Consider the following 18,954-nt stretch of genomic DNA (forward strand, 5'->3'; position numbering starts at 1 on the left):
ATGTTTTCATCTAAGGTATGAGGACGTTTATTAAAAAAGTGTCGCACGCGCGTAAGTATTCTGTTCATCCTTACGTAATATCTCCCTCGCAATCCACCCCCAAGGCTGGACCAAGTAGGATATGTCAGGGCTGAACAAAAGACAATTATGGGAACGTTTTTATAGTGTAATTTGAAATTATATCTGATTCAATTTCTTGTCAACTTACATTATGCTCTTCCCAGGACTGCCCCATAACCTAGTGTGATAATAAACGACACTGATTGTTAGCATCATATTAGGGCTATTAAATGTTCTTTATGAATATATTGAACGACTGATTTGTCAGAATTTTTCTGAAAAAGTATACATTTAACATTGGGAAAATAAAGTGAGAGCAAATTTAAGAGAGTTTCGTCTTTTGAAAGTTATATTTCGATTGCTTTAAAGTTTACACCTGAGGGAAGATCGAATTTATGAAATACTAATTAACATAATTGTAATGCTCCATCAGGGGCCATTGCAGTGTTGCAGCAAAAGAGCCGTCATCGTGATAATTGTAATTCGTGTATATTATACGTGTATGTTTGGCAACAAAATTATCCACCGACGAACGATTATGTAATGCTCGTACAGTTAACGGAAAGAACCTTGTGGTCAAATGACCAAAAGGATATCAATATTGCACATGTCGGCAACCATCATTACAAAAGCCCTCTGATTCACGTCATTCTTGCATCTGGAACTTCTGAAATAAAAAAAAATCTTATGTTATTGATTATAACTCTGTGACACTCATATGAAAATGAAATAATTATTATTTCATTAATTAAAATAATAGCACAACTTAATTGTCAGCAATTTAACACTGTTAAAACAATTGAAAAGCATCAAATTTTTTAGACATTAATCTTCCGATCAATAAATACTTAAACACATTGTTAAAATTCAAAGTTTGAGATATTCTCAGATAAAATATGAAGTAGCCTAACAAACAGGCAGAAGATATTTACGATACGAACTATATTATGCACGTGTGTGTGTGAATATCAATCTACTAACAAAATTTTTGACCGACGAATGACTGGTGTATATGTAGAGCCTACGAATAGAGTGGTTGCAAATTTCACATGTTGTATTTGTTGCTACTCACAGCCTATGTCTAGCAGATTTTCATTATTTGGCTGTACATTTTGAGTAACGGCAGCTTGTATTGATTTGGACTTACTGTGTTTATGAAAGATTTCAACAATAAAACGATGCAAATCTGGTTTACAGGATTTGCTTGCAAGAAATAAATATTTCCAGTGCATCACAGCCACACCACTACCATTCCAAATGTCCCCATTTCTTACAGCCCTTGCTTGCACTTCACAATATGATAATCTCCAACTACAACGATCGTTAATGGATCAGCATTTTTCTTCATTATGATCAGCCTTACTGGAACTATCGACGACATCCAATCTCAACAAATAATACTCAATAAGAAAGAAAAAATCTTTTCTTAGACTGTAAGGACATTGCTTCCGATCTATGTCTTGTTAATCAGAAAACTTTCCACTGCTGCTGGGCTTTACGTTGGCAACAAAACTAAAAATCTACAAATTTGATAATTAACAAGCACACAATAATCAACTTACAAGTTTCACAGATTCACTATATCCCATGATAGCGATATTATGTAATAGTGAGAGTAATATTGAGATATCCTTCTTCTTATCAAATATTTTGTCATCGCTACAATAAAATTGTCAGTGTTACATAACAAATGACAGTCGCACATTTTTTTATTTTTAGAGAAGTTGAAACATGAAGCACATCAGATATCAGGTCATTACAAACGCAACTGTCGATTCCTCTGTCTGTAATATGAAGACCGGAAAATCGGAAAAAAATACCAGATAACGACTTCGAAATGGGGAAATTGATCGACAGCAAGGACGTTAATAACTACTATGTTGTGATGCGAAGAGAGTGCTAGTTTTGTTGCTAATGTAACCCCGAATAGAAAATAGTCCGACAATCACCTTTGTGCGAGTTGCATGCTTGGGTTTGAAAAGGAGTGACATAAATTACAATTTCCGGCGAGATTCCGTTAAAAGATATCGTCCTTCGTTCCAATTCTTCACTTATTGGTTGAGTTTGTCCGAGACGAAACCGCAACGAATTGAGAAGGTTTTTCTTTCTATATTTTTTTTGATGATGAATTGATATTTCTGATCAATAGGCGAAGTCGCGAAGGATTGGCGAGGCGTGTTCCAACAGACGCTTCGAAAGAAAAAGAAGGCTAAAAGCGAAAACGAGGAGGGTGAAAGAGAGAGAAAAAAAGTACAGAAAATCCAGTTATATGGGGCTCCCGACAAAACAAATACCCGAGGGTTGCCACCTATCGAATTCAGTTAATCATTTCCAGGCGAAACTGCGGAAGAAAGGCTGAAGGAAATCCTTGTTGCCAAGGCGCTTCTGTGGCACTGCCCTTCGCCTCTCAGGCCACAAAATCCAAACACCTTTCATCCTTCTGCTGCTTCTTCCAAAGCCTTCCCTACCCCCATCGACGCGCCAGCCTATCTTGGCCCAACAATACTCGGAGGGGATTGGTCACTCCCGTCCTTACAAGTAAACCAAGTTATCTGACCTCACACAGGCCATTGTTTGGGCTGCCCTGGGATTTCGCATCAAGTCCATCGGGAGAAGAGGCAGATCCCGAAGGTTGAGAGGGGACAATCAGGACGTGTTCAGTAGACTTTCTGCTCTAGTGGGATCGGGTTGAGAAAGGTCCTGGCTATCTTGAAACCGGAGGTTTTAGGCCGATGTGTACCCAGGAGCCTTCAATCTCCGGTTGGCCTCCCCCTTCCACCAAATGGCTTAGTGATTGGCCTGCATCGGCGAACAAATAAGTCCCTCGCAAACTCCCTCCGCTTAAAGGCAGACATGGTGGCTTCTGAAGAACCCTGACAGACCAGGAGTAAAGTCTATGCTGCACTGCCATAGTATCAACCTATTGTGTTTTAAAACTAGGAGTTGAAAGATATTTGATCTCATATGTAGTCACCGACACTCACTGTTTTGCTTTTTTTTTATTTTGCTTCGCTTTTATGCCTCTGCAGGCTATTGAGACGATGTGGTGACGAATTTCATGACACACTCCAAAAACAACACTCCTTGTCATGCCGGCATGGGCGTGCCGAGAGGTGGCGATTGGGATTCAATACCCCTTCCTCCCAAGAAATGTATGTGAAATGGTAGTAATAAAAAAACCATGTAAAACTATATTCCTTTGTCCAATTCCTTACACATCGCAAGACCCTCATTTCATTACCGAGAGTTGGAGAAGAATTCTCTATTTAAACTGCTGCTACACTATGTTGTAATGAAAAAGTTCCTTAATAAAATTTTAACCCAGATCTAAGCAATAACAATACAGCTAGGAACCTGATTCTATTTTGCACTGCAAGTAAATGCGCGGTGTCATCAAAAATTTCATTTAGATTGGGATGAAAATTTATTGTCACCGTTCCAAATTTCGGAAACAATTTCCCGGTTTTCTGGACGCTGAACAATCGGGTAATTTCGAATGGTTTTGGACTGAACGTGCTTAAATGTCAAAAATTCCTTGGAAATATCAGTTCTGTAATCAAGAAATGCGACAGAAAGTCATTGCAGGGAGAAAAAGTGTGGGATTCGAAATTGCTATGCATGTAAACATAACAGGGCTGAAATAATAATCACAGCTACATATTCACACGCACCGTTTATGTAAATTACTATGTCTACTCACCCACATCATTTTTTTTTAACACTTCTCTTCATGCCAGGACTGAAAACCTTCAAATGTGAGCGAATTTGCATCCTCATTAAGAAATTATGACCTCAAGATATCAATTTCCTATGGAAAGTCAAGCGGTAGTACTTTACGTCCAACATATAAGCAAAAGTAAAGGTATCACTTGCACATTGCAACATGTTGTGAAGGTATATGCGGTGATATAAAGGTAGTATAGTGCGAAACATTAACAATTTCGGCCATTGGCGGAGGTGATGTGATCAGTATTACTCTCCAGCTGCCTTTATCGGCTAGAATTGTTGCCCCAATTTATCCATTTCATTAGAGGTTGAAATCATTCACTCTGGGAATTAAACCCGAGCCTCCCGCGTCGCAGTCGTACCGTCTGGACCAAAAAAGGCTCTATTTATGTCCGAAGACGAGGCCCAACATAATATATGTTCATTTTGGGTCATTGTAGGCCAGAAAAAGGTGGGTTTTATTTGTAGTTTTTTGCCTTTTTCGGCGTTTTTTGGCTTATTGGTCCTTTTTTAGCCTTTTTTTTAGGTCCTAACGGATTTTTTTTGCAACTTTACCTTCTATTGACTAGGTTTTTACTGCCCATTCTCAATTCGAATCATCATCAGTTCTTCACCTCTTAAACATCCTTTCTGTAGTAAAAAAATTAAAAAGAAGAGAGAAATAAATATATTTGAACCAATCCCTGAAACAAGAGAAAACCGTTTTTGGACGACTGAAGCAGGTACGGTACAAGATCCTTTAACAGTAACTTGTCTAGAAGGTCGCGCTGTAAGTGGCAACTTTCTCTTGTTTTGAAGCTTTCAGCACGGTGTATACGACCAGCACACGCCTGCAAAGATCTCAAGGTGCCGCGCAGTGGGAGGGGGTGGGGAGGTTAAAAATGAAGTTATTCATTACTTTGGATCACATTTATACGTTTTTTTCCCCGTTTTTAGGCCCTTTTTTATATTTTGAGGTCTTTTTATAGGTCTTTTTTTGGCAATTTATAGGTCTTGAACTTCCGAGCCATAATCATAACTAAACAAATCAATTTTACCCTAGTAGATTGTTCTAAAACACAGATTTAAAATTCAGCAATTCAGCAATTGAACGACATTCTGAAAAGATCTGGTTTTCAAACAGTTAATTTAAATAATTTAATACTATCAGGAATTCTTTGGAACATCCCACACCCTCTACCAATACATCTATTTCCAAGTTTCACTGCATTTTTTTTCTTATTATTTTTTTTATTTAATTTAATGTAAGCTTTTTATGAAGGCCTACCCGAAAACGCAGTGGTAACGTCGCTGCCTTGTAATCAATGGTTCCATTCCCAGTGGTTGTGTATTGCACGGTGTGTTGGATCCCGCTTTATACCATAGGTCAAGTCCTGATTTCCTTAGCTTAGCATCGTATCAATCCATAGGATTATTCTTTATTTTCGTTTAACTTTCTCTAGAAGTTTCAATTCACCAAGTCCGTTCACTTGTTTACTCTACCTGTCCACTCCTCTCAAGTATTTGAATTATGCGCAGTCGAGTGTTAAGCAGACTTCCACTTCCTGATATATTGAGACTACAAGGTTTACAACAGGTAAACAAGCAGTAAGCTGTTTACAATAAGAACAAGGAACTAAGGAGATTGAGCGATCGAGCACGTTTCGATTCGAACAGCTATCAGCGGGGAATTGTATCATCAGAGACAGACAGGTATTGTTCCTTCCAACCATGTTCATCTAGACTTGAAGGTATAAATCCAAACGCTTGTGTTTTGCCATTTCCAAGTGTGTAGTTAGTACCTCTTGCTCATTACACTTTGGGTTACCATGAAGAGCGAGTGCTCAAATGAAGAGGATGAATGATTAAGCGAGCTACATCACCCACCTCAATGGTTAAGGTTCTTGGTTCGATCCCACATTCCGGAGAGAATGTTGCGGCATAAAGTGTAGTTAAAAAGTAATTAGTCCGTTCATAACTTTCGAAAACCAATATCACTACGTCAGTAAGTATTTTTTACAGATTTCTTAAAGAAAAGAATAATCATGTATCGTCTGTTTAATATACACAGACAAGAATTACAATACCACTTACGAAAATATATAACAATGTATACCATGCGAATGAGAAATTTATAAGCTACAAACATTACATTGTTTACTGATTTTGTCTATTTTCATATTTTCTAATACAGTAAAACCTTGTTAATACGGACTAATAGGGGGATAAGTTGACCGGTTTAACGAAAGCCTCGGCTGATTAACTGAAATAACCTAAAAGAGCAGCAGAAAGTGCATTAAAACTCCGTTCATAGAAACAAAACACGTTTTTTATGGTGTATTTAAAGGGCATAGGCCTAAATACACTATACAGTACAGTACAAAGTCTGCGGGAAACAGAATTTCTGCAGTGGTTGACTGCCTTTTCTTTGGGAAGTTCTCTTGTTGACTTCTAGCCACATTTAAAACTTCGCATTCTGCATTTTTTATTATTTTGCCTTTTGCCTGTCCGGATTAAGCGAAGTCCGGCTTATCGGGGTCCGGATTAACGAGGTTTTACTGTATTACTTCCAAGATTTCTTCTTGTCCTGATCTTGGTCGTTAAATTCTTAATGCAAACTGACGTTAATACCTTTTCAAAGTAAATATACCAAATGTCAATTATGCACGGACATTGTCGGAAAATTGTCCACCAAACGAAACTTGCTTCCTCCTCTTCAAACTGGACTCACCAAAAGTTCCCGTGTCCCTGGCTGACTCAGAGAGGGGGTTCATGGGGCTACAAAGGTAAAGTGTTCCCCTGTGCATAGCACCACGCCATGAAGGCGTATAGGGGGTGTGGGGGTAACGCCCCACACTTTCTTGATCCGGTCGTGAGTGGGGTGATGTGATCAGCATCACGCCCCTGACCGCCTCTACCCCCCAGGGTTTCCCCCAGGTACCCATGTTATTCGACGCTGGGTGGGCGCCGGGGCCGCTTCCATCGTTAGAAAAGTTCCCGGATTTGAACCGGCCGGGGATCGAACAGCTTCTCGGAAATTGAGAAAAAATCAACATTTTCAAATAAAAACAGCAAAGATTCGAGAAAGCCTAGAGTGGTAAATGCAACCCACTTTAAATTGACCCCCGATATATTTGAGAGTGGAAAGTTCTAAAAATACGAAATATTATGTATACCGCTCGCTTAGCAAAAAAAAACAAGTACTATCAACCTTTACAATTCAAGCCCCTCCCGAAAAAAAAATCCTGCGTATGCCACCAGTGCCTAAAGTGCGCGTCAAATCTCCTGCATATGGCGATAGCCAATAGCAGCCCACTGCAGCGGTGCCATATCGAAATCTGACGCGGAAAAGAAACAGCGTGGTTGAGCGGAACGCCTTGTCACTGAACTAGGCAACGCCGCATGTCTGTGATTCGCTGGTGCTGTTCAGCCGTTCAAGGTCATATGCAGGAGATTTGACGCGCACTGTAGTGTCGTCACTAATTATAATTTTACTTGCAAAATCTTTCGGGGAAGAGTAATGAAACAGTAATGCTTTCTAGTGCCCTTTGGCCACCATTTCAAGGTTTTTTTCCTTCTGAAACATACGTAAAGACCGAGAGAAGGAGTTTCAGCTAAATTCGCCCTAGTCTAGAGCCCTTTTCAGGGCGTGCAGGGCAACAGAAGTAATTGAGGATACTCACAGCTGCATTTTCGCGTGAAATTCCAAACATGCCCAATACATCACACAAATGGTGTCTGGTTTATACGGAGGGGGGCAGAGTAAGTATCGACCGAAACACCTGTGGCCACATGCCGCCGACCAACCAACGAGAATTGTCGCTACTGGGAAATGAGGTAGATTAAGTGCGATGGGGGAGGAGGATGGGGGGTGCAATTTGAATTTCTATGCGAAGGTCATTAGCGGGAAGCTTATGCGTATTCCATAATACGAAGCACGTATTAATTTGGACCTTCGTAATGCCGGGAATTTCATAAACGGGTAAACGATATGTGTTCCTTGCTGTAAAGTCGTTCCAATTAACAGTCTAATAGAAAGTTTCTCGCCTTTCCACAAGACTTCAAGTAAAATGCCTAGCTCAGTTTCGCTATGTGAAGGTCGTTGTACAGTATAATTGAAATTCATGAGTATAGTTAACGTCAATGAGAAATTTCAATTATCATGCCTTCTAAGTGCGATTCAATGCTAATGTCCGTTCGTATAAAGTGACCTGTTTCAAGTTTCTTCCCCAAACTCTCACCACTGGTGCGAGCGATTCTAGGTTCGATTCCCGTTGGAAATGTCGATTGTGACTCAGCTTCGTGAGACCAATTGGATAGATACTTGAAACGGTAGCAACGGACTGCAATCTCAAAAGCCAGGAAATAGCAGCGATGGAGTCGATGCGCTGACCACGTAAGAACCCAATAAAATGACGTTTCGCAGGCCTTGGCTCTCCGATTGTTGTTGTGCGAAGGAGTTTATTGTAGTTTTAACTATGTTTTGTTATTGGTTGGTTGGTTGATTTAGTGTTTTAAGTCCACTTTATGCACAGTAAGGCTAATCGGGATTGGACCTACAGTTTAAAGTGGAATCCGAACCACTATGTGCCTTCACCGGGTATCGAACTATGTTTTGTTATTATATAAAAGTTGTAACGCTCCTCTAGAAACCGGAACAGCAATATCTCTGTTGCGATAGAGCCATGAGCCCGAAACGCTTTTATTTGTGTTATATAGACTGCAATGTAGCTAAAATATCAACCTTGTATCGAATAACTCTTTTGAATAGTTTTCGATTTTTGTAAAGAAAGAAATAAATAATAATAATCACACTCTTTGTACATCTATCCAATCAGATGAACAAGGAAAGCAGCAATCGGTTCAAGAATATCTTAACATATGTATTATATTAATTCAAATCCTTATACAATCATGACTAGTAATATTAGAATTTAGTTCGTTGAGAGGTTCTATGAAAATATGAATTGACCAACATTATGCTACGAAGCCAAAAGTTGTGGATCAAGACGTGGGTAAAACACTGACATTTCATTGTGGGTGTTCATTCATAATTTCATAAGTTATCCTAACCATAGAGATTAACTTTGAGAGGTAGTGAAGCGACGTCAAATAAATTCATATTCTAACATTTATTCTTAATTATAGTTCCAGGACTGAGCATGGGTATTCTTTGCTAATGTTCACTTCATCAATTTCATCATCATCGAGCTAACTCTGACTCTCGAGCCTTCTTAAACCCGAAGGTTTATAGCTGCAGCAACACAAGCCTTCCATCTGTAACTATCCTTGGCAAGATCAATCCAATCTTTTCCATGCTTACCGATTTCCTTTAGGTCCATCGCAATGCTATCCCTCCATCTTCGTCTTGGCCTTCCTAAAGGTCTCTTACCATCAGGTTTCCCAACAACAATCCTGTAAACTCTTATTTCCCTTCCCATTCGTGCCACATAGCCTGCCCACATAAGACGTCCTGATTTAATTATTCATTATTCTAATAATATCTGGACATGAATTACATCATCATCGAGAGTAGAAAAAAATATACAGATACAATTCTTAACTACAGGGTGGCTCAAAAAGTCACTTAACACCCCCGGTACAAGGCCACTGCAGCGCGCAACATGGAAATGGCGATGACCAATCGTTATCAGGCCAAGGGGGAACCACATTGACGCCACCCACACGGTCGGCGGCCATCTTGATGTCCGCCATCTTGAATTCAACTTCAGAATTTTAAATGGGAAGGGGGTCGTGCGACATATCAAAATGGGCTAGAATTTCACGAGAAATGCAATGGTGAAGGTTTTTTTGACGTATCTTTAACAAGTAAAAAGTTATGACTGAATTCTTGTACCAATTTGCTCCTTTTCGAGGTGTTAGAAAAATGCCTTAAAATTTGTTTAGCGCTTCGGTAATGCATCGAGATCAAAGTGACGTCTATGGAGAGAAGTTCGCATGCCATTGCACATTTTTTAATCGGATACATCCATGAAGAGCTGTGCATTATGAATGGTTGTCGGGAACAATTTACAGTGTGACGCTTCCATTGAATTAAAAGTCCTTCACAGTGACAAGGCTAATGTTTATGTTCATAAGGAAGTTTATAAACAGAATATGTGACCCTTGTCATCTGATAACTAACTTTGGACAAAAACTGGTTCATAACGTTCCCATAAGTGTTCTGGTGTTCTTCCCTATTGAAAAAACTCTGTAAAAAGTACCTTCTTCCATTAGCAAGGATGAAAAAAACTGTTTATTTAACAAATCCAAGTAGCTCTAAGCATTTAAGCATTTAAGGTTCCGTTGATGGAAAATTGACTAACCAATCGTGTTCCACACAGCACGCCACACCATTAACTTACCAACACTAACCATTCAGCTTTGATCTGTCAAAAATGGGTTATCAGATAAAAATCATTGAATATTCTGATAACGATTGGTCATCGCCAATTTCAAATTCCATGCTGCAGTGGCCTTGTACTGAGGGTGTTAAGTGACTTATTGAGCTACCTTGTATAGTAATATATTTTTGTTCCAGTGAAAGTGTATGGGTTTTACCAATGTACTGAAGCTGAAACGAAAATATTTACGTACACTGGAAAGTTAGTAATATCATAATGCCTCCACGAAAGTAACTTATTTTGGAAAAGTCTTCCAATATCCTTCGCTGATGCGCCGAGTTCCTTACCAACCAGTAAGTTTTACTCTTATTTCAGTAAAAATCCGTTTTTAAGCAGTTTCAGGGTTGCGCACAAGGCTTGTGCAAAATTGCAACTATCAGAGATTATTAGCTCAACCAAATCTTGAAATATCCACGAAGAATTTTCTTACTCCATTATCCACGTTGTTGCAGCGAGAAGCTAAAGCTGGAGGGAAGGAGTATGACATTCAATCAATAAAATATGAGCCTCATATGTGCATGGAAAGAGTAGTTTGAAAGCAGAAGCTGCAAGCTTCCTCATTATCTTCACTGCTTGCAATGAGATGGTATGAATCCATTCATGAAGTGTGCTCTTCTGGAATATCATCAGCGTACGAAGTACTGCGCTCCCCATGCCGAGATCTAGAAAAAGAACCTCTGGAGCAGAGAGAAGAAGAAAATGACTAGAAAAAAAGAAGGTCTCGACCCTTCATTGGAGAAAATAGGTGTATTATGGGGGAATGAAAGGGCTTCCTCTATCCTCACCCAGATAAACCTTTTCCACTTCTTCACCCCCCACTCGACGGTTCCTTTTAGGCGCCTCTAATTTTGGAAGTTCGGTCCTCGCTCGATGGATCGAAAATCGTTTTTCTGATGCAAGTGTTATCCTTGGCACTCGCGTGCGTGTATGTGCGTTCGTATGATCTTGAAAGCCTCCCCCTCACGCATTCATATTCCCCCTCCTGCCACTTCAGAATTCGAGGACTACCCCCCTCTTTCTCCTGTTCGCATCTTCTTTTTCTTCCCGCCGATGCTTGCTTTCTTGGAAATCCTCTTTATGGTCATTCGTAGCGATGGAGTTCGATCTGAAAGGCCGAGGGGACGACGTTAGCAGCCGCATAAGAGAGGCAGCGAAAGATTTCGGATGGTACGGCCCTCGATTACCAACTGGTCGAAGAACACGTCCATTCTGATCCCAGCTAGATCCTCCAGAAAGGAGACTGTAATAGGAACATCAGGGTAAGGCTTTGCCAAAGTGAGGACCTTGTTGCCTTTATATTGCTTCTCTGTCGGGTCTTGTTTCGCATCTGTAATTGATTAATATTTCCAGCCACCTCCAGACCGCAGTCTTCCCCCAAAACGTTGTTCTCCCCTTCCCTGAGTCGGTAACCGTGTCACATATCAATCTTCTTTTATTTTCGAACCGAGCTATCCCTCCATTTTATCACATTATCCCCGCACTGGCCAAGCTGGGTTACCGCAACGCTATAAAACCTGGGGTCTTTGCTGGATTGTCGTCTGCACAACACAAAGTGAGCCTTTTGAAAGTCCATCTTGTGTAAACTCCTCACGGCTAAGAATACAGGGGTTACTGTTGCTGCGATGAAGTAAATCTTTCACCACTGTGTGTATTCGTCTCTTCAAGAGCTTCCACACTGAAGCTACAAGCGTCGCTTTGCAACAAACCCTCCGCAATCATAACTTTTTCCACCTGCATGTGTCGCTCGGACTGGACTGTTTTCTCAACATCGCACATCGGTGGATCGCTTATCGCACCAAACTCAAACACTTTCTTGCGCAAGCGCGTATTTTGTCTTTTGATGTCAGGCTAAATGCTATCGTTGTTAGGCTAAATGTAGTGTATTGTTGCTAAGAGATTGGACGTAACAAGCCTAACCTAAGCACGGAAGCTTTCCAGGCTTGCGTCAGAAGATGAAATGCAGCGCTTGACCAAGAAAGTGTTTGAGTTTGGTGCGATGAATCATACCCAGCCTCTTGGTCTTGTGGTCGCGCATGCGCAGTCGATGCTTGCATAGACCAAAGAGGCTCTTGTCACTTATCGCACAAGACCCTAGCAACCTTCACGTTATGACGTCAGCTTGGAATGACCTCGTTCTTGTTAGCTTAGGTTCGTTAGGTTTAGCTATCTTAGCATAAATACACTGCAAATGTATTATTTATGCTAAGAGTGCTAAACCTAACTAGCCTTGCCTAACAAAGGCATAAGCATTCCACGCTGACGTCAGAACACGAAGGTTGCTAGAGTCTTGTGCGATAAGTGATACATGTCCCTTGCCACAACCCCCCGAATGGTCACTTCCCTAAGAACTCATGTGCTGACCAAAGCAGAAATTTATTTTATTATAAAACATAAACTAAACGTAACGCTTCAACCTTCTAGCAAGGTCTTCTTCAGACTCTGTACCAAGTACAAAAGTAACAAGGTACAAAACAGGACGATATATATACATACAAAAATACTCCCCTCCAGACTATTAGAAAGTTATTCTGGAACATTCTAGCAGGTGGATTTCCCTTGTCAACTGTACTTTCACCTGAAAGAGAATGTCGCTGGACTCTTTGTCACACGCTGTATTTCCTGCATTCTTCTTCCTTCTTCTCTCCTCTTTCTCTCTTGTCCTTTCCCCTCTTTCTAACATCATCTTCCATTCTTGTTCATCATCAATCCCCCATTCCAGTTCATTGTGTATTCTTCACCTTTCCTCTCTATTTCCTTGGCCTCTTTCCATTTTCTCACTGGTATTCTCTTCTCCCTTCCTATCTGCTTAGCCTCAACCCACTCTATGTCATGTCCTATTTCTCTCGTGTGTTTAATATCGCATTTCTCTCTCTCTTAAGTCGTACATCATCCCTATGTTGTTTCAACCTGTCTTTCAGCCTCTTTTTTGTTTCTCCTATGTACACACTCTGACATTCTTTACATTTCACTTCGTAGATAATCCCTTCCTCTTCCTCTTCTCTGTACTTGGTACAGAGTCTGAAGAAGACCTTGCGAGAAGGTTGAAACGTTACGTTTAGTTTATGTTTTATAATAAAATAAATGTATGTCTTGTTCAGCATATTGAGTTCTTCATATCATGGAAACAAGGCTTAATGGTGTTACTTCCCTAAGACAGCTTCCAGGCCGATGGAACAAGGGACAAGTGACTTTCTGGAAATAATCATATCCGAAAACGACTTCACGCCCTTCAAAGAGTATTAGGCAATCTATAATTTGGCGAAGTAACTGTGATTTCTTTTAGGAATCCCTGACTTAGCAGGGACTTATGGAACCATTCATTGCACAAAGAATCGAACTCAGGATAGACAGTACGAATTAGACGAACGTTACTACATGTTTATTTGAGCCAATGCCGGCTCGGTTTTCGATCTCGCCGGGGTTCGAAATAGGACTGGATGTTCTTTGAGGGTCTCCCTTCATCACTCATTTTCATCGTCGCGATCATTCAAAAGAGGAAGAAAAGCGAGGTAGAAACAAAATATAAACACTAAGTAGGTCCAACATTTTGTAATAAGATTCTTGTCCCGGTTGAGGAAGATAGATAGGGGGTGAGGGACACTGGCCCCTCTGCAACTCTCCCCCCAACCAAGTAAATTAGGGGGAATATCTGAAATCAAGTATACTACTTGACGTGCGCCAGCCCACGTAAATTGGCCTCTTCGGAATCCATTGCAGCCTCCCACCTATATCACTCGTGTCTTGTTGTGATTGACGGCTAAGATATTAAATATTGATTCAACACGACATTCCTCTCCGACTGGTCGTATTTTGCCGCTTTCGCCCTTGTTAATCTTGCAAAGATACCCCTTCGCGAGGAGTAAATAATTCATAGCCAACGCTGATGGAGGAGGTGGGAATCATTGAGAACCGTTTTATAATGTTTCAAGTTTAATGCTTCTACTAGAGAATAAGAATCTGGTGCTGCCATGAGTTGATCACAACAGCGTGTCTATTTATCGCATTGTTTAGAAGTGCTTTATGCGTATGCATGCGGTAGGTCGCGGTTTCAAACCCTAAGCTGGTCGTCTTGGTGACGTCTGTTCCATTCAGAAAAGCAATTGCCGTCTTGTGTGTGTATGTGATTTATTGATTGATTGAATTGCTGTTTTAATTTGATATTGAATTTAAAAGTTTGGGTGCGTCAGCACTTAGACTATTTTGCACCAGTCACACGATAAGGTGTCCAGCCCCTTACCATAACTAAACTATAACTGTTGTGCCGTATAACTAAAATCTAAAAATATTCTGACTTGGGTTAAAAGCTGAGGCTGTAAATGGGCACTCAGCCCACATAAGGACAACAAACAGGAGAACACACAGGTCCAGACGCCAGAGCCTCGTTAGTCTGCAAAATTCTGTCCAGGGTGTACTACGTGGGAGGTCACCCCTTACATCCCGAGTTGGTGTTTAAAGTCAACTTTATGCACAGTAAGGTTAATCGGAACTGAACATACAGTTTAACGTGGAATCCGAACTACTATGTACCTTTACCGTGTGTCGTATCGGGGAGTCTTTGATTACAAGGCCAGACGTTACCACTAGGCCATCTGGGAGGCCCTTGCGTATATGTGTGTGTGTAAATTTATGCACAATTTCTCTGTGTCCATTGCTAGTGCAGAGCTATGCATATGTTACCCTAAAGCTGTGTATACACGAACACAAACACTGTCTCAAGAATTTGTGATGTTAGGCCGCGCATAACGGTAAAGAAAGTAGAGAAGGAGGAGGAGAGCAGTGCGCGCTGCTCCAAACGGCTGGTAGCCGCGTTTTCTCCTCTCACGCGTTCATTTGTCGAGTCCTCTCTAGTCACTATACCCTATCCCGTGAATCTCTGGACCAATGTCGCGCACAAGGGGAGAAGCGAGTGGGCAGAACGAAGCAATACATACTGCTGCAAAAGCTGATAACAGCAGTCGTTTTTCCCCCTCCACGCAATCCCGTTCCCTCTCACGTGTTCATTGGTCGAGTCCTATCACGTCACTCCAGAGATTCCCGCGACAGTGTGTAATACATATAACACTTCTCTTAGTTTACACTTAGCAAAAATAAGATAGTTTTGATAATAGCAAAACCTATTATATACCGGGTGGCCAGAATTAAAGTTACCCAACTCAGAGCAATCTGTAGCCTGTTTGAGGCATCGTAGAACTCTGAAATTTCGTGAACCCACTATGCAGACCATGGGGAAGTGGATGGCGATAAAAAATAGTTAAATTTTCCGCCACCAGGTTGAAATGTGGCGCTGTACTTCCATGATGGGTTGTACAAATTATCACGTTAAGTGATTTAGCTGAGTTATTAATTAGAAAGACTTTTGTTAGTGTCTGGAAATTGCGACAAAATTATCTCACGTTTATTGCAAGATTACTAGGCAAATCCATAACCAATTGGAGCAGTTTACGTCATTATTACAACCCATCATAGAAGTACAGCGCCACATTTCAACCTGGTGGCGGAAAATTGAAGTATTTTTATCGTCATCCTCTTCCCCATGGCCTGCATAGTGGATTCACCAAATTTCAGAGTTCTACGATGCCTCAAACAGGCTACAGAGGGCTCTGAGTTGGGTAACTTTAATTCTGGCCACCCGGTAGATTTATTATATTCGGGGGGAGAAGAACCGAGCGTAAGAGTGGTCAACTCTCAATATCGCCACCGGCGTTTCCGGGTTTGAATCCTGTTCTTGATACTGATGTTCCTTTGCGAGTGTCCCTTCATCACTTTCACCTAATCACCCATTCATCCTCACCGTCGTGATTGGCCTAAAGGAGCATGGAAGCGAAGTGAAAGAAATCCAGAATTAGCTATATCCTTTCCTTCGTATTACCACCACAATGGTCCCAAAGGCAAAAGTGTTATATTGATGCTGACACAGATTGCGTGAAGACGACGTGAGAGCAAAATTATATGTAATATTTGGATTACCATAGCAACGAGACACGGAGGGAGGATAGACGAAAAAAATGATTTAACTTGTCAAAGTGTCTGCCGTAGTACCCATACAGCACAACATGGTTTCAGATATGTTACGGATACGTAACTCGTGAAACATTGTAACATTGCAGCAACATTGCGAAACATTACTGTGATGTTTCGGGAATGTTTCAGCAATGTAAAAATGTCCGCGAATCTAACATAACATTCGTAACGTTACAGAAACATGTCAGTGCAACATTACAGAAACGTGTCAATGCAACATTGCAGAAACATGTCAGTGTAACATTACAGATACATTTCCGTAAGGTTTTGTAATATTTCAGTTACATTGCAGTGATATAATTTTACATTACGGTTATATTGAAAGGAATCAGTACTGTATTCAAGAATGAAATATTTAAGGGGGCCTATTGGGGTTAAGCCCCTTTATTTCAATATTTATTTGTAAATCATTTCCTGAAAATAAAATTCGCAATGTTTGATACCTAATTAGGAATGATATTTAATTATATTTATTTTACCTCTCCTCAAATGACCACGTATCTCAATTGCTACAATTATTCTCGAGGGAGGAAAAAGTGCATAAAACTACGAAATACACATTCATTCACACCATACAACAGTTACAATTAAAAAAAACAAAAATACTCGTATTCGCCACCAAATCCTAAACTACCTTCAAATCTGTGTAAAGTTTTACATGCAATAATAAGCTCTCCGTGGTTTGTTGCACACTGTCACAAAGATGGTGGGATTTGAGTGATGTGATCAGCATAATGCTCCCGTCCCCTCTACTAATAGATGAGAGGCTGGAAGCATTTAATGTTGTATGAAATTCATTCATGATTCTATGAGGCACGGTCATCTGAAAATTCTACTCTAATGTCATATCTGTATGAATGAAAACATTTTTCCTGGACAGAATACATGTTCCACATGTATGGTTTTCAACCTATATGGTGTTCGAACTTTCAGAATTACACAGTAATATTCCAAATTAATTTCAAACATCACAAATTGAGCACATGTCTTCAAATATAACTTTCGGATACTAAAAATCTACTATGTGACATTCTCACCTTTTACGTATCTCAAATAAAAATTCAAAATGAATGTAATAATATCCTATATACTTACATAATTGGAGAAATGTAGCGCATCGTACGGGAGTTGCGTCGGTAGATACACTTTGACCACAAAATAAATTCAGTAAATGAACCAGTAGCCAGAACTGGGTAATAAATATCAAGTCACAAGTGCAAAGTGGAGACAAGCTAAACTTTAGCAATTTTTAGGCAGTAACAATACGAATAATATAATTGAATAATAACTAACAATTTATAAATCAATGAAAAGTTTTGACATTCTCTACAATATTATATGTGCAGTGTGTATCAGAGGTTGTGGTTACTAGTTAGAAAAAGTAATTCTCTTAATGTTACTTGCGAGCAATTTCCATTGAATTATTACTTCAAAGATATAATTATATGTTCTCATTTCTATTATTTTTTAATAATTTATATTTCACCCATGTTTGACTTTCAACGTTGTTATGGTGATTAGGATGGGTCGGTCAATTTCAAAATACACTAAGAAATTGAATTAAGCTCCTTGTAATGAAGGGATTTCTGGTTCGAAACTCTGGTAGAGGCACATTCCAGTGATACGGGTCCCATTTTGAATTGTAGGTCCAGTCCCGATTAGCCTATTTGTGCGTTATGTGGACTTACAACATCAATTCAAAGAACCAAATAAATATAAATCAGCATACTTTGAATATTCTTTTTTTACACCAGCGAATGATCAGACACTATCCATGTCACCATTGAACTCTAAAAATTGGACATGCATCACTTCAAAGAAAAATTATTATAAAAATAATATTTTTTCATAAAATATATTCTTTATTTGTCTACATTTGTCAAAATACAAATTCATTGCAGGTTCTCCGCTATAACCTCTTGTTGGAGTGCAGTAACATTCATTTTTTCCAGAAAGGAAATAAAATGTCATAATATAAATTCTGGTCAGAGTTTTCATTTTAAAAAAACAATATTTTGCACAAGTAAAATAAACATCTTAGCCTTGAAGAAAATTGCAAAGCAACATGAAGAATTTACATTACCATTCAGTTTTTTTAATAAAAGTAAACTTGGAGAATGCTGTAAAACAGATGCAATTTTGGCAAAAAAATTGCTTTTACTTCATATTATTTGCTCAGAACTAGCAAAAATATTTTTAGTGAATGCTCAATATGTTATGTAACATCCAAATCTTTAATATTAGTGAAAATCAGTGTTTCCATCTACTTTTTTAGAAAATTCCTCAGCATTCCGCAGAAAAAATGTCATATTTCATATTTCTTTTAACATGCCAAATTAAATATAAAATCTGCAGTATCATAATTAGATTTTAACCTTTTATTTTATTTTTGTCAATAATCCATAATTCTGCCTACTTAATTACAAAGAAATGATGATTGTATGGATTTTTAGCATGAAAACAACTAAATATTACCATTTTTTTACCTCTTGAAACTTAATAATAACAATTGAACCACAAATGACCTAAATCTACTATATTAAACTTGTATTGTTTCATAGTTTTGAATTATTGCAACTTGAAATCCAAATTTTGTCCAAAAATGATCAATCTTGCGAGAGAAACTAGGCTAATCTTAAATCACCCATTAAATACTTAATTACTGCTAAATCTGCATAAAAACGAACTGTTCGAGTCATAAACATCTTAGCCTTGAAGAGAATTGCAAAGCAACATCAAGAATTTACATTCTTCATGTCAGCAC

The sequence above is a fragment of the Lepisma saccharinum genome, chromosome 25, assembly GCF_977018435.1.
Source record: "Lepisma saccharinum chromosome 25, izLepSacc3.1, whole genome shotgun sequence".
Lineage (NCBI taxonomy): Eukaryota > Metazoa > Arthropoda > Insecta > Zygentoma > Lepismatidae > Lepisma > Lepisma saccharinum.